Source organism: Cavia porcellus, unplaced genomic scaffold, assembly GCF_034190915.1.
Source record: "Cavia porcellus strain 051 isolate PalLab524CR breed Dunkin Hartley unplaced genomic scaffold, mCavPor4.1 scaffold_3, whole genome shotgun sequence".
In the NCBI taxonomy this organism is placed as follows: domain Eukaryota; kingdom Metazoa; phylum Chordata; class Mammalia; order Rodentia; family Caviidae; genus Cavia; species Cavia porcellus.
Window position 1 is genome coordinate 80,997,229 of NW_026947486.1, and position 17,533 is coordinate 81,014,761.

Consider the following 17,533-nt stretch of genomic DNA (forward strand, 5'->3'; position numbering starts at 1 on the left):
GAAAACACAAACCGCGCCTCGGTTCCAGCTGACCACTGGATCCGGGCCCATCCATTGTCCTGTCAGGACATCTTTCCACTTCACCCACCCTTTATGGTTGGGGGAAGGGTTGCAGTGCTCCACAGCTGGGGAGCGATTATCATTATTTAAATTTAAAAAATTGTGTGTGAATAGTGCCATGGATAATCGTGCCTTTGAGGCCAGGCCTTGGCCTACTCCCCCTTTTTGTTTTTGTAAAATTTCTTTGAGGCTTCTATGAGCCCTCTCAATGATTCCTTGACCTTGGGGATTGTATGGGATACCATGTTTTAATTGAACCTCCATCATTTTGCAGAACTCATTGAAGGCTTTGCCTATATAGGCTGGTCCATTATCAGTTTTTAATATTTTTGGTTTGCCCCATGCGGCCCAAGCTGCCAGGCAATGATTGATCACATTAGACACTTTTTCACCTGTTTCTGCTGTTGCGAATATGACGTGAGAACAGGTGTCTGTGGAAACATGAACATATTTAAGAGTCCCAAACTCCTGTATATGTGTGATGTCCATCTGCCAAACATCACCAGGGATCAAACCTCGAGGGTTTACTCCCATCGGTATGGCAGGTTTGTATGTGGCACAGGAGTCACATAGTCGCACGATATTTCGTGCATCTGCTCTAGAAACATGGAAATGGTTTGCTAGTGTCCTGGCATTAACATGAAATTTATCATGGAAGGCACGGGCTCGCTCGATTGGTGTTAGTAAGGTAAAAATCCATAACGGGCGAGTGGCAGTGTCAGCAGCCGCATTCCCCTGTGCCATGGGCCCCGGCAGGGATGTATGTGCTCTTATGTGGGTGGTGAAGACCTTATGGTGTCTGTTCTGAAGCAATGTCTGGATAGACAGGAACAGTCCAGCCACTGTGGAAGTGGATCTAATTAAACTGGCAGTCTCAAGCACTTGCATAGCATTGACCACATACCTAGAATCGGAGACAATGTTAATGGCTTCTGAGAACCGTTCAAGAATCATTTTAACGATCTGCAGTTCTACCACCTGAGGCTGATCTGGTTTAAATTGTATGGTAACCGGGGGCTTGCCTAGGATCACATAGGCGCCTATCCCCGTCTTGGAGCCATCTGTGTATATTGTAGTTGCTAGGACTAATGGCTCAGAGGCAGTAACCTTTGGAAAAATTATAGGGTGCTGAGTGACAAATGACAAGATAGGGTCTTTAGGGTATTGATTGTTTATATCCCCATGGAAAACACATCTCAGAATGGCCCAGGTATCTATGCAGGCAGCCAGGGTCTTGATCTGGCTGGCGGTATAGGGTACTCGGATGGCTTGTGGTCCTGAGCCAAAATGTTGGACAGCTCTATCATGCGCTTCAAGGGCCAATGAAGCGACTGCCTCTGGGTAATGCTCTATGACTTTTGCAGGTGAGACCTTAGGGTGTATCCACAGTAGTGGTCCTTTCTGCCAAATCACCGCTGTAGGCTGTAGACTAGTCTGTAGCAAACAGACATCAAAGGGTCGCCCTGGTTCAATTCTGTGTAAGGTAGCCCCACCTAAGGCTTTTTCCACTCTCTGTAAGGCAGCTCTTGCCTCAGGAGTGAGCCTCCTGTGGGAGGCTATATCTGGGTCTCCCTTCAGAAGGTCGAACAGGGGTTTGAGATCTGAATTTGGTATATGTAAATATGGCCTAATCCAATTAATGTCTCCCAATAGCTTTTGCATGTCATTTAGGGTCCTAACGCCATCCATCCTAATGGTGACCTTCTGTGGAGAGACTAGCATAGGGGAGATTCTCGCGCCTAAGTAGGTCACCATTTCTCCTCCCTGAATCTTGTCGGGGGCAACATGCAGATTAGCTTGTCTCAGGGCCTCGACCAACTGGCCGAGCATATTATTTAGCATGTCTGGGTCCCTGCCGCTGAGCAAAAGGTCGTCCATGTAATGCACACATCTTATCTTGGGAAAGGATTTTCGTAGGGGGGCCAGTAGGGAATCAAGGTAAATCTGACACATAGTGGGACTGTTGGCCATACCTTGGGGCAACGTTACCCACTCGTATCTGAGATCAGGGCTTTCTTGGTTAATGGTGGGCAAAGTAAAGGCGAACCTATGAGTGTCCTCTGGGTGCAGGGGAATTGAGAAGAAACAGTCTCTAAGGTCTATAACATAAACTGGCCAGGACTGAGGGATGGCCGAGAGAGCTGGCAGCCCCCTCTGGACCGCCCCCAGGGGCTGCATCTGCGCGTTGACCGCCCTTAGATCATGGAGCAGCCTCCACTTGCCAGACTTTTTCTTAATTATAAAAATGGGGGTGTTCCATGGGGAGGTCGACGGCTTAATGTGTCCTAATCTAAGTTGTGCACTGACTATTTCTGACAAGGCTAATAGCTTCTCCTTAGGCAGGGGCCACTGAGGTACCCAAACCGGATCATTTGATTTCCAGGTGATTTTGATCGAAGTGGGTAGGAGAGCTTCTTCAGCGGCCCCTAAGAAAAACCCAATCCTTGCCTACCTTTTTTGTTTTCTACTGGTATTGGGGATGTCCGACCCTGCAGGGCATTGCCCAAGCCTTTGCCGGGGGTATATCCCTGGTTCCTGAGTATATCCTTAGCCTGGGGGGAGCAGTTTGACGTAAGCGTGACATCCATCTGAGTGAGGATGTCCCTTCCCCATAGAGACACTGGCAACTGCAACACAAACGGTTGGAAATGGCCCTGATGACCCTCCTCATCGCACCAGAGCAGGGTTGAAGCACTAACCTGAGGAGCTGACACCATCCCCAGGCCCTGCAGCGTGTTATCTGCAGTGTTGGTGGGCCAGTTGGAAGGCCAATCCTTTCTGGAGATAATGGAACGGTCAGCTCCTGTGTCTAGGAGCCCTGTTATATTCTTGCCATTGACCTTAAGTGAGAGCATGGGCCTTTTACCAAGTGTCATATGGAGTCCCTCAAAGACTTCCCCTGAGGAACCGAAACCTTGACTTTCTCTAATTTTCTGCTTTGAGGGAAATCTCTTGTGGAGACTGGGGAGCAGCAAGAGCTGCGCTATCTTGTCTCCTTTATTGATTACCATAGTACCCACAAGAGATTGAACCATAATTTTAATATGTCCTGTGTAGTCTGAGTCTATGACCCCCGGGACTACTATGAGACCCCGAAGGGCCGTGGAGGATCTCCCGATCACCAGACCCACGGAATTTTCGGGTAACGGTCCCTTAAAGGTGGTTTCAACCACTTGAACACCCATATCAGGCACTAATATAAGTCTGGAGGCGACACTGAGGTCCACACCTGCTGACCCAGGGGTGGCCCTTGTTGAAGGCTGCCACCCTGAGCTGTCCTGTCTCTGGGGCGGGGGCCCGCCTGTGAAGGGGGCCCCCTCTGGCCGTTTTTTGGCTCTCTAGCATCTTGTCCACAAATACGGTTGCCCTGAGCATCAAAGACCGACCTACACTCCTCAGCTTTGTGTGATCCCTTTTTGCATCGCCCACAAACATATGGTTCTTCATTCCTAGGGCGAGGCCTAGCATCTGCATTGTTTGGGCAATGACGTTTAATGTGTCCTGGCTCCCCGCAGGCAAAACACCCTTTAGCCTTACATTCCCCTTCTAACCCGCGAGGTCCCCTCTGCTGTACAGCCGCGGCCAGGAGAGCAGCCACTCCCGAGTTGGAGAGCGGCCCCCCTATCTCTCTGCATATCCTAATCCAGGCGTTGAGGTCCTTGTTCTTATGAGGAGCTATCGCTGCCTTGCACTCCTTTGTACATTGCTCGAAAATCAGCTGCCTTACCAGCGGTCGAGCCACTCCCGGATCAGGAAATATCTTATCGGCAGCATCTTGCATTCGGGCCACAAAGTCAACAAATGGCTCCGTGGTACCCTGAATTATTTTTGAAAGACACAAGGAGGCTGTTCCGGCACCACTTACCTGTTTCCAGGCGCGGAGCCCTATGGCATTGATTTGTTCATAGACAGCGCCGGGGAACTGAATCTGATCATCAGCGTGCCGACCTTCTCCCATAAGCATTTCCTTGTTCCACCCCCGGTTTCCCCGATTGGCGTTTCTCTCAGCCTGCTCTGCAGAGAACTCTGCGTACCAGGCTCGCCAATCCAGGTAACTGCCCGAGGGCAGACACGCCTTTGCCAGCTGAATCCAGTCCGCGGGGGTGAGGGGCCCAGAAGACAGATTCTCCAGCATGGCAATGGTGTAAGGCGCAGTTGGCCCAAAGGTTGTAACTGCATTTTTAAGTTCTCTAATCTGCTTTATCTCAAAAGGCTCCCATGCATTGCGTCCCTGGCCCATAGCTACTTGTACAGGAAATATCCCGTAGGGGCCACTATCTATCCCAGGTGGATGTACCTCATGAGACAAGCGTCCCCCCTGCCAAAGCCGCCTGTAAAAATACCGACCCGCCGGCGGCGGAGCATAAGACAGCGGCCGTGATTGGGCGGAAAATGGGGGCCCGTGCATCACTTCCTGTTCTGGCGAAAGGGGAGAGAGCTCCCAGGCGGCCGCCTCGTGGCGAGGAATCGCCTCCGGAAACGGCCCCCAAGGTGGGGCGGAAGGCTTCGCCTCCCTCTCGCGCCGGGGAGCGCTCAGGAGCTCTCTACTCCTCCGCAGACCAGGTTGAGCAGAGCGCAATTCGCGGGGCAACGCTGGAAAAGAACCCTGCGACTCCTTATTGAGCGATTTAGGCTCCTGACAGCTGGTCTCTTTGGCCTCCTTGCCATTCAACTTTCCCTCGTCCTCGGAGTCAGACGACTCCGAGGCTAGAGCCCCGTCCTCCTCCTTAGCATCCTTGTTCCCCTTGACGGACCCCTCTCGGGAGCTCCCTGACTGGGCCTGCTCAGATACCCTGCGTACTTTTGTAAGCTCTTGAGAGCTTTCTCCACAACCACCCTCGCTCTTAGTGTTGCTACCTAACATGTTTCCCATCTTTTAATATGTTACTCACCGCGTGAGGCCCAAGGAATCCGCCACTTACGCGTGAGCCTGAGGGGAGTCTAAAAGCCCTGTAGGTGCGCGCCACCCAGAGCCCAGGCTTATCCCCAACTCACCTGTCTCGCAGCTCTGTACTGGAGCGTTGTCCACTTCCACGTCTCGGGGGTGATCAGTCCCCGTACGGGCCACCAAATGTCGATGTCCGCTCCCGGCCGGCAGGAAGGACACACGACAAAGTCTGGCAGTGGACAACCTTTTCTTTTTATTTTCCTTCTCCGTACAGCCTGCCCTGGGATCGCTCCCAGCCGAAGCCTCCTCTGGTCCGCTCCCCGCGGCTCCTTCTGGGCTTCTACTTCCGGGCTTCTTCTTCCCCCCCAGGGATGGCACCAGTATATATACGGATACAGTGTCCAATCATGTTAAAGTGAGCAAGGCAAGCTGATTGGCTAACATCATCAGTTGCCAGGCAGACTATATTGTTGAGCGGGTTGCTTACGCGGTAAGCAGGAAACTAACGTGCTCGATGGGAGGGGTAATCTACCTCAGGCTTTACTCTTTACTACAGGCCTCACGTCCGCCAAGTGAGGCGACCGGGCTCGGGGCTGCGGCTCCCAACAAGGAACAGCTATTTTGGAGAAAATGACATCTTAATTGGTAATACTGATTTAGTATCATCTTGTTTTGAAGTCTCATCAAGCTTTTTTTCTTCTGTCTCCATTGGTCTAAACAGGTTGTATCTTATTGGATTTTATTATGTACGATAGTATAAGCAAAAACTTTTAAAGACAAGGAGATTATACAGAAACCATTGTTCATTTTTGGTTAGTTGATTCTAAATACCCTGTAATGCTGTCATTCTCTTAAATGGTTTTACATTGTTTTGATATATTTGATGCTACAGTATACGAAGGTATACTCAAAGATTTCAAGGAAAGAGACAATATGGTAACTACTTTTATGTCAGGATTATCTTGTGGTGAAACACTATTCTGCTTAAATGGTTATATTTTGATCTGCGCTGTTTTGCTGTTATGCCCTCTTTTATCTCAATCTCCACTTCATTATTTACTTTTTTATTTTTATCCTTTTAATTAAAGGAAAAATAAATAAAAATAGCAGGATATATTATAGTAACCCACTTTGACTTTCCATTATCTTGATTTAAAGACCTGCATTACTCTCACCATCTTGTTTGTGACTGATGTCCCCCTATTCTGTTTTGCTTGATAGTACCAGGTTCAAAAGTTTAGGCAACAGCTGTGAAGATAGTGAGATTCATTATGACGCCCATTCTCGATGGCTTTTATCTACTTTTAAAGACCTATAATGTCTCCAATGTTTTGGTTTTTTTCAGTTTTGTTCTTTACTGTTTTGTTCAATTTTATTGTGACTGATGATATAGGCAATTCTATTAGAGACAGCGGGAGGCATTATGGTACCCATTATTGATCACCTTGTATTATGCTTTTACATTATCTATTATGTCCACCCTTTTGATTTGATTGACCCTGTTCTGTTAGGTCACATTTGGTTTTACTTTCTTCCAAAAAAGTAATAAGAACTGTGGGAGCAACAAAACCCAAAATGTGTAATTGTCATTGTACAAAAGAGAGGAAAGAAAGTGCACTAAATGAAAATAACTGCATGTATATTGAAGTGTATAAGATAGAAAATGATATCACTGAGTTTTATTGGATCATTGAACAGAACTGTTTGCAGTCTCACTGTTGGAATGTCCACTTTACAAGCTTTAATTTTGTGACTTGAACAATTATTTATAGGATGACAATATGTAATCCATTAACTAGTGATTTCCTACTGTTGATTTTTTTCTGTAAATCTGTATAACTTGTACCCTTTCTCTGCTTTTTTTTTCTCCTTAAATAAAATTAAAAAAAAAAAAAAAGAAAGGGACAATGCACTCAAAGCCCTGCTCTGATCACTCCAGGCCCTGATCATTCCACACATGGCTGAAGTTTGAAGTCACCACTCACAGGACTGCTGCATACCTAAACGCATTACTACTCTTAATTTTTGTGCCTTTTCAGGTTGCTTAGTCCAGTCTTCATTTCCATGTCAGATTATGTATGTACTTGATATTATATTGTCCAACTTGTTTTTGCTCCCTACCCTCTTGCTAGGTGTGGCCTTTGTTTTAGCCCTATGGGTGGTTGCCCCAAGAGGATAGAAAACAACCAGTAAAGCCCTCTTCTTTCTTCTACAATCACTGAGCAAAATGACCAATGTTTGACAAGTGTCCAAGGCACTTTGGATACACTCAAGTGTCAAATTGACTCCCAGAGTAATACCTACAGAGCAGATGGTTCCATGATGATGGCTGCTAAGGGAGGAACATATATCTTCAAAGATTCAATTTGGGGAGAAACTCTATAAGATATACATAAAAACAACCCATCAATTCCTGTTGTACGATCTATCAATCTTGAAACCTTATCTAGGACTGCTGTAATTCCCCAAAAAGGCCCCTGAGATGAAAAATGGGGCAAAACCTCTGAGGTGGAAAAGATGGGGCAGAATGACATTGTTTTTAGGAAGAAGTGTTTTTATCTTAGCTGTTCCAGCGACACAGTGCAGATGGAATTTGCAAAGCTGTGCAACTGAGTTAGAGTTTTGACTGATTTTTATAGTTTATTTATGATTAGCTCATTGATTATTAAGTACATAGTGATGAGAAACAGAAACAAGGTGGGCCTTTGTTCCCCTTTGCTTGAGGTCAGAGGCATTCACAGTGGGTGGTTAGCCAATTCATAGCCCTTGGTCTGCCAATTCCAGGAACATTTGTCTCTCATAAAGGGAACAATGGTTGACACAGCATCATTTGTCTCTTACAAGGGGGACAAAAGTTGACATAGCACACAGGTCACTAAGGTGGGGGGGATGATGCGTTACAGAACAGCAGAACTACGCGGTCAGTTAATTTATAACTATGTGGTTGGTGCTTGGTTACTAGGGTAACGAGTTCAGTACAGAATAACAATATTGCTAATAACTATCCTTTTAAGTAACTATTTTTGCTAATTATCTTTTAATCAATTATTTTAATTTTTCAGCATTTTAGTATAATAGGACCAGTCCTAGGACCACTGACAGCCCTAATGTTACTGCTTCTAGTTGAACCTTGTATAATTGTCTTATCTGGTTCATCTCCAAATGATATCTCAGGGCTCAACTTCCTATATTACCCTGGACTCAGAAGATCACATGTAATGCACCCAGCTAAGGTTTGCCTAGGAACTAAAGGGTGGGGGTTGATATAACAGAAAATGCCCCTCTAGCCAGGATACTTCAGTTTCCATTAGTTGCCCAGGTAACCTCCAGTTTATGATAGTTACTGTTAACTAGTTACTCTATCACCTCTTACTTCTGTTTTCCAGAAATGTCTGGTCACTGTGATGCACACTGTATGAACCAATGTGGTGCCTTTCTTCAGAAACAAATATTTGGAGCAGATTTTCATTCTACCTAGTTAATTGTGTTGGGTCTTTACTTTTCAGTGTTTTTCTTGCTGAAAGATATTGCTGACGTATTGTGTAGGTGCATGCCCAAATGGCCAAGTGATTATGAAATATTTATACTGTCTTGAAGATCCTGTAAATCACCATGGGGAAAAATGTATCAAAATAAAATGGAAGTCATTTCAGTTAAATAAATGAAAGTCTATTTCAGTTAAATACATTGTTAAAGCACAGAAAAAGGACCAAAAATGAAAAAAGAGAAGACTGAAGAATGAAATTATATTTCCTTCTTTCCTCTCTGTGATGGTGAGAATAGTGTAAAGCTTTTACATTATCAAAAAAAACTTTTGACCTATATTTATTCTTATATATCAGGAAAAAGTATCCTGTAATACTTTGGCATTAGTTTTTACATACCTCATAAGTTTCATGTTAGTATCGAAGCGAAACTCTAGCACTTTATGCAGTACTGTGGATTAAAACTGAAGTCTTTGTACTGAGCTATATTCCAAATCCATTTTTATTTTGAAACCAGGTCTCAAGTTACTATGTTGTCCAGATTGGGCTCAGAGTAATGGGCTTGAATTTGTGATCCTTCTGCCTCACCTTAAACAATTAAAGCCAATAGAACTAGAGTGGGAATACAATTTCACTTAAAAACCACTTAAAGAAGGCCAGGCATGGCTGCTCATGACTGTAATTCCAGCACTCAGGAGGCTGAGGCAGGGGGATTGCTGCAAGTTCGAAGACAGCTTGGGCTACAAAGTGAGTCCAAGACCAACCTGAACTGCATAGTGAAACTCTGTCTCCAAAAGACAAAAAACAAAAGCCAGAAAATGATCTTAATTTACATATTGCCATATTGTTGAGGTAGCTTATGACAGAACTAAATTCAAGGTGGCAGGCAGGGAACTGATTATAATTTTCTTTTCCTGAGGCACATTAGTGGAATTAGTACGGGGTTATAACAGTTACCTCCATTTTTAATTGGGAGCTTATATCTATCATATCCTTTATTTTATGGAAAGCAATTCAATATTTTTTGACTTTTTGAGGCAGGGTCTCACTATGCAGTTCAGGTTGGCCTTGAGCTCACTTTGTAGCCCAGGCTGGTCTCGAACTCACAGTGATCCTCCTGCCTCAGCCTCCCTAGTGCTGGGGTTGCAGGCATGAGCCACCATGCCCCACTGATCACTTTCTTAGATTATTGTATTTGCTATTCAGACAAACCCTACTAGTAAAGTACTAGTATCCCTGTGAAAAATGAAATCCTTGCCCACATTCTCAAAGCTAATAAAAACCCAGGACTGGAAGCTGAGCCAGTGTGAATCAGGAGCCCCACTTTGTGGAGCTGAATGCAGTGGAACTGACTGGGATGGTACAGTTTGAGCAAACCAGGTCTCGGGTGCCTGTCCTGGTGCTTCCCAGCTTTCGTCACAGGGTCACCTACCTAACCTCTGTAGCTTTATTGTCCTCTATAAAGTAAAAGATTATGCCATGGAGTTAATGAGAAGAATAAATGATATAATATTTGGAAACCGCCTCCCACCACAGCCTGCGGCAGTGTAAGCGCACAGAAACTGTTCACTACTGTGGTCCCACACTGTCTCCTATCATCATATTAGAACTCGGTGCCCACCCTTGCTATGTGGCGTAATAGGCAGGGACCTGAATCGGACTCAGAGCATCCAAGTTCTTGCTGCAGCTCTGTTATTGTCTTAGTGACCTTGAACAAGACATCCAATCCACCCTGTCTTTGTGTCTCACCTACGCAATCACGATAGTAATACTCAGTTCATGTATGCAGAATAAGCTTAGTGGTGAGAGGTTACCACACATTTCAAAAAACTAGAAAAGTAGCAGGGCGTGGTGGTGCAATCCTCTAATTCCAGCACTCGGGAGGCTGAGGCAGGAAGATTGCTGCAAGTTTGAGACCAGCCTGGGCTACAAAGTGAGCTCCAGGCAGCCTGAACTGCACAGGGAGACCCTGTCTCAAAAAGTCAAGAAAAAGATCAGAAAAGAATTAAAGCAAACAATATGGGTGTAAACATAAAGAAATCACATCATGCCTTGTTTTCTGGAGTTTGGACGCTTCCATCCCCACCTCTAGGCTGTCCCAGAGCTATGCTTAGTGCTTTTCCTTTCTGGCCAGAGGCAGAGAAAGGAGATTAGACGCAGTTAATAACGATGACACAACTTTTAAACGTAATCACTGCGGCTATTTGATGATGATGAAGACTGGGGTTGTAGCTGTGAAAGTGACGCTGTGGCTTCGTATATAAAAAGTTTATCATTTAAACATACCCACTGAACCGTTCACAGATGAAATGATGTGATCTCTTGATTTGCCTCGAGATAATCCCATGTTAAACGTAGTGGCATTGGAGACTTGATATATCTACTGAAGAATGCAAATGTGATACAAATGACAATCACTGATATGAGTGACGGCCCTGTGAGACTTTGCCTTACTATTCTCGTGCCTTTTGTGTACACTGCATGGTTTCCATAGCCTGCTTTTCTTTTGTCCAAAAAGGTGAATGGTTGAAAACCTGGATGGTCATACAGGTAACACAAATGAGGAAAATTAGCAGAGCACAGGCTATGGCAAACTGAGAACGCATTTCTCTGCCCCAGAGGGAACTGCCCATCCTCGGCTCCAGCTCAGCTGCTGGGCATGAAGGTGGAGTCCACAGCATGGCTGATTTTCCAGATTGCCAAGAATGCTCAGGAAATCAGGTACTTAGATGAAATCTTCTGTTTTTCATTTAGTTTTTGCTGCGATTGTTTGGTATTTTTGTTGTTGTTGCTTGTTTGTTTGTTTGTCTTATGAGACAGGGTCTCACTATGCAGTTCAGGCTGGCCTTGAACTCAATATGTAACTCAAGATGTCTTCAAACTCACAGTGATTCTCCTGCCTCAGCCTCCTGAGTGCTGGGGTGACTGGCATGTGCCACCACACTCAGCTTGAAACCTTTCATTCTTTAAACCTGAGGAATCCATTCAAACATGTTTTACTAAAAAGTGTGATCATTCAAAATAGATCCAGGAACTGGATACAAAATGCTGCTGCCAATATGAAACCTCTACCTGAGAATTTTAGGCAATTTGCCAACCGCTGTAGCAGCAGAATGTAACCGCAAGCAATTCTAAAGTCACAGAACGTCATCACCCTGCCCAGTTTGTCCTCACTGTGAGCCTCATTCTTATTTTGTTCTCCATCTTACCTGTGGGTTTCGATAACTTTATGCTTCATTCTTATTACCTAATCACCGTCCCAAGTCCATGACCACGAGTCAAGACATCGAACGTGTCTAAGAGAGAAGCCTCCTAACAACAGGTCAGGCCCAGACACCGGCTGGTTTGGACTTGCTTTCTGGGAAGTTTGCTTCTCCTCTTGGTGATAAACAGGCAGCTCGAGAGCCTTAAGACACATCATGTCTCACCATGTAAAGAAAAAGGCTGAGAAGCCAGGGCATCCTAGAAAAGGAAAAAGGAATTTCATAGAGGTCTAACCTCTTTTAGTAAAGAAACTTTCCCCCTGAAATCCGCAGTTCAATCTAATCCTTTTGGTATTATCAAAGCATATGCAGTGCGATCCATTCCAGTTTCATTCCATTAGATTCAGAGTTCATCAGCAGATTATGCTCTTGAATGCTCATCAATCTCACCAGACTGACTCTTAACACAAAAGGCATGGTAAAATATAAAGCTACTTTATTAATACACGTAACTATAGGGGCTGGGGATTTAGCTCAGTGGCATAAGCACCTGCCGTGCAAGCAGGCGGTCGTGAGTTCAATCCTTGGTACCAATAAAAAGGAAAAAAAAAAAAAAAAACAAAAAAAAAATACACGTAACTATGGAAAGGCTTTCATTTTTTCTTAGTATTAATTTGCTATTTTCTAGAGGATTTCTGACTTTTATCTAAATTTTCAATTGGATTAGTGTGAAGCTATACAATATTTTCCTGCAAAAGTTTTCTATGTAACTATACAAATGCCCTACTTTCAATGCTGGTATTTTCTTGTATAATTTTTCACTCTGTGTTTTTTGTTTTGTTTGGTTGTTTTGTTTTTTCTTGAGATAGGGCCTCACTAGGTAGTTTAGGCAGGCCTTGAACTCACTATGTAGTCAAAGCTGGCTTGGATATGACATGGAGCTGCTGTATACCCAGTGTAGGGGAGACTGAGGCAGGAAAGTCACTGTGACATTGAGGCTGTTTGGGCTACAAAGAAAGTTCAAGGCCAGCTTGAACTACGCAGGGAAATCAAGCCTCAGACACACAAAATAAATACATAAATAAGTAGATACAGCAGTATCATCCCTGTGGATAGTGTGAACTAATGAATTTATGAAGTCTGTGAAGAAAATTCTCTTCATCCGGCTTTAGAAATAAAGAATTAGTTTTGCAAACTGAATCATCCCTAATCATCAAGGACTGCAGAGAAAAATCTACATGCTTTCCAAGTTCACAGGACTCGAACAGCTGCCACTTCTGAGCTCTGAGGGAAGGAAGAATGAAAAGGAGAGTGAACACAGAGGTGAGTGGGCTGTCCCTCTCTGCTCAGGTATTGTTTAGAGCCCCCTGCTGACTTCACAGGAGTATTGTAAGTGAGCCAGGGCAAGGGAGGGACAGACTCAGCTTCTCAGCTGGGGAAGCTGTGAGGATTGAGCCCTTTGCTTGTCAATAGGACAGACCGGCACAATGGCCTCTCTGTGTTTTGTGGGATTGAGTCCTGTGGTTCTCTAGAAGCAGCAGGACCTCTGCTCCACAGGTGCCCCGGCAGCCCATGTGCTCCCCAGCTAGGAGGACACCAATCAGGACTAGGAGCGCAGGACATGGCTGTGCCTCTGCCTCCTTCCCACTGACTGACCCAGGAGATACATTTGGGGTGCTGCTCTCAGATCCAGGGTTATTACCACAGAATGCTCAGCCTGGGTGAGGCCCAGCCTGTGGTGCACACGGTTTCTTCTAACCAGGGTCCTTCCTGGGCTCTCTTGGACCCAGTGGGGATCCTCAAATGACAGCATCCTGATGAGAAAGTCATAGGGCCACAGGGGACAGAGAATTAAGTATAATATAGATCATTAAAGACTTTCCATGTGTCATGATTTATGTCAGTGGCCCCCAGGCCTCATGAGTTTGCATTGTGCATTTATGATGGTTCATTGTCTACTACTTGGATTGATGGTGTCAGTTTTACACCCATCTGGGGGTGGAGCCAGGATGTAATGTAATGGCAGGGAGAAGGTGTGTCTTGCTCTTTTGCGGGTTTTCACCTTACTGTTTGCAGCTGCTATGAACTGTGTCCCTGCAATGCCAGCCTGCCTTGGAGCCAAATGAGTATGGACTAAAACCTCCAAAAACTGTAAGAAATAAACACACCTTCCATTCTCAAGAATGGGCTTCAGGTATTTTGTCTCAGCAACAAGTAAAATGTAAGTAAGACACTATGGCACTTAAAATGCTGATTTCCAAGGCCTCTTCATGGTGACTCAAGGGAGTGTCTTCATGATAAGAGACCTCATCATCACTCTGATGAAGTGACATTCCCAGGTCAACTGAGGTTTATATTCTATTCCACTCTCCCTAGAGTTGCCAGAAAAAGAAACCTACTGAAAACGCATTGTTTATTGGTAATATAAGTGCTGATTACTAAACCTCAACTTGACATAGGCAGCAACACACGGCCCAGACTTAGTGCCAAGAACAAAATCCATGTTCACTGTGGCCTCAGAGAAGGGGAACAGGTGAGCACTGCTGCGGGTCCTGGATGTTCCCCTGGTGCTGGACAGCAGGCTGGGCTTCCCTGAGTACTGCTTCCAGCTGAAGATTCCTATGCTTGGCCCTCCGATTCTTGAACCAATTCTGCATTCAGGGGACAAGAGGCCCTGGGTTAGTGCACAGAAGAGTCGCTGTCACAATGAAGGCTCCTCATGGAACCTCACACGCCTCGGCCATTTTATTTGCACAGCAGCAGCTCTGCTCTTGCTCCACCCGGGCACCCACAGCCCGGCCTCCTTCCCAAGACACAAAAGGGGAAGTGCTCTCCAGGAAGAGGGCCCCCACCACGCAGTGACCAGTGGAAGGAGTCACACAACTGCTCCCCTCTAAACCTCTGCTACCCATTCCTCTGCAGGGAGACCAAGGTCTGTGCCACCTATCTCTGTACTCCGAAATTCCTCCCAGAGGCCCAGTTCTGGACAATTTCAGAGGGCATAAGCATTTGTGAAGCTCCCACACTGCAACTGTAATGAGACAAAGGGCCTTCCCTCTCAGCCTCACATGGGCTTACTGACATCAACACACTGTACCCAGAAGCCAACAGCAAGAGGGCCGATGTGCAGAGGACTAACAGTGGTCGATGGAGACATCTGTATCTAAACAGAAACATACACAGCTTACTGCAGCAGGTGAGCTGACATCAGGTCTGTTTCTGGAGGCTCACTTCCTACCAGTCCTAGCACCTGGCATAGGAGAGGGGAGACCACGTGCCAGGTCTTGGGAACTTCATGCTTCAGAGATTGCACACACTGAGAAATAACTGCTTTATAACCTCACAACTTCATGCAGAATTTAGAAAAATTTAAAAACTCCTTGAAACCACAACATGAGTTCACACAGAAGTGCAGGCTACAGGACACAGCTCTACAAAGAAGTTAACTTAACTTAGTGTATATAATAAAATCCAGAATTGATGCAAAAAATGGTTCAAGAAACCATTTAAAGTTCATCATCCAGGCCTGGAGGCCTATGACTCTAATCCCAACCAGACAGGCTCAGGCAGGAGAACCACCACGAGTCTGAGGAGAGCTGGGCTTCTAATGAGCTCCGGTTCACTTTCAACTAGGTAGAGAGAGCCTGTCTCAACACAAAACAACAATGACAGAAAAAAAGCAACAACTAATGCCAGGGATATCCCTCCTCAGCAGAAGCACCTGCCTAGCAGGAGCAAGGTTCTGGGTTAAGTGCCCTGTACAAAATCATTTAAAAATTACCTTTATTCCTCTGCTTGTACCTTAATAATTGCCTCTGAGATTTGCTAATTTCAAAGCTTAGGTTCAACAATCCCACTGTTACCTGCAGAGTAACTAAAGTACATTTTATACTTGATGCCATGGTCTTGGATTGTGTGTTCTGCTCTACACAGAGGCTTTAGCAGGTCGAGGTGGTCACATCTTTACTCATCCTTCAGGAGGTCTTGAGCACAAAGGTGCAGCATCTCAGACCACAAGGAACACATGCTGGACAGTCCCATCTCTGAGCTTGGGCCCCTGCAAAAGCCCTTCTAGGTCACCCTTAAAAACCTCCACTTGCCATGGTTGCTGGAGACCTGGCAGTGCTGACACCCGGGCTCTGTGCTGGAGCAACTGTCCTCTGTGGCTGTCTGAGCACCGCTGTCTTGGCTGAATTTCTTCCCAAGGAGTCCTTCAACTACAGGAACTCCCAGTCACCGTGGGTGGGAATCAAGACGAAGGCCTGTGCCCCTCCTTGCTCTGGTCTGTGCATTTCTATCCCTTCCCTGGCTGGCCAAGGGTGCTTAACCAGGAAGCCCAATCTGCAGGATGAGGGCCTCCCTTCTGCACACTCCTCCTCAGACAGTCTGTCCTGGTTCTCTCCTCTCTCCCCTTTGGATGGGGCCATGTAGTTTCCATGGTCCACCTGTGACCCTCATGCTTTGTGTGCTTTCTGTGGAGAGCCCAGCGTGACACTTTCATGAGGAAGGAATGGCCTTCAGGATCTCCACACAAAAAGCATCCTGGCAGCCACACGGCAGAGACAGGGGAAATCGATGTGCAGCTGCCAGCCGGGAGAAGATGAGCAGCAGGCAGGTTTCCCCTTGCAGAAGACCAGCTAAGGTGCCAGGCATGGTGGCCCACGCCTATAATCCCAGTACCCAGAAGGCTCAGGCAGGGGAGTCCCTGTGACTGTGAGACCAATCAGGAACACAAAGTGAGCTCAGTGACAGCCTGAACTATCTAGGGAACCCCATCTCAACTCACACACAGGACACAGCCCCTTAGGAGCAGGCAGCACCAGAGCAGGAGAGCTGCACAGCCAGGCTCCACACACTGCCACCACATAGAGATGCTCTCCCTGCAGGCCTGCCCTCCCCTCTGCTTCTGCTTCCCCCTACCTCATCCCTGCAACACCACTGGCCTCCTGGGGTGCCTGCCTCTTTCACTGAGTTTGTAAAGTTCATCTGTCCAAAACCACTCCTGCTCCCCTGGCTGCCTCCCAGAAATACTCCCACTCGTCCTCTCACCACCCAGCTCCCCACAGCCCTGCAGCATCCCTGGGCCAGTTCTGATGCAAGGTTTCATTTCCCCTGGGGCTTCTCTTGCACTTCCCATATAAAAATATTCTGTTTTGGACGCTTGTTGAAATTACTTGTGGCTCTGTGCCTTGTGTTATAAGCAACCGTGTTGCGCATGTTTGACACTGACAAGAATGAAAAGAGGGGGAAGAGAAGAATCAAAAGTATATAAAGATAAGATTCTTGGATTTGGAGTATGAGAAAACTTAATTTCCATTCTGTCCTTCTCCTAGAGGCTCTGGCTTCGTTTGGAAGCTATGATTGTTGTGGGTTCAGGTGGACCAGTCATGCTGCCAGGGCCTGAATGCAACTTCATGACTACTTTGTGTCCCTTGTTTGTGAAACCCTGTGAAACTCTTGTTTGAGGGAGACCGCAGTATGCTTTCAAGTGGGAACTCTTTCAGTCATACAGTGTAAAATATTGGCATGTCAGTTTGGGAAACACAGGAAGTCTCCTCTTTAAATTTTGTATTTCAGTAGACAGAAGTCATTGAGGTACTACTGAAAATAAAATATAGACCATTGAACTCACAGCTCTACTCCGGAGCTCTAACCTTGCCCATAGTTCTGGAATGATGGGCAAGAATGTCTGTGACACACGCGGGAGGCTGAGTCAGAAGGATCAGTGCAAGTTTTGGACCAGCCTGGCTTGCAAAGTAAGATTGAGACCAGCCTCAAAGCATAGCAGACCCTGTCTCAAAAAGGCAAATGCACACACACACACACACACACACACACACACACACTCTAACAAGATTGAGTGTGGAACACTGAGGTGGCTGAGACCGGTGGATCTC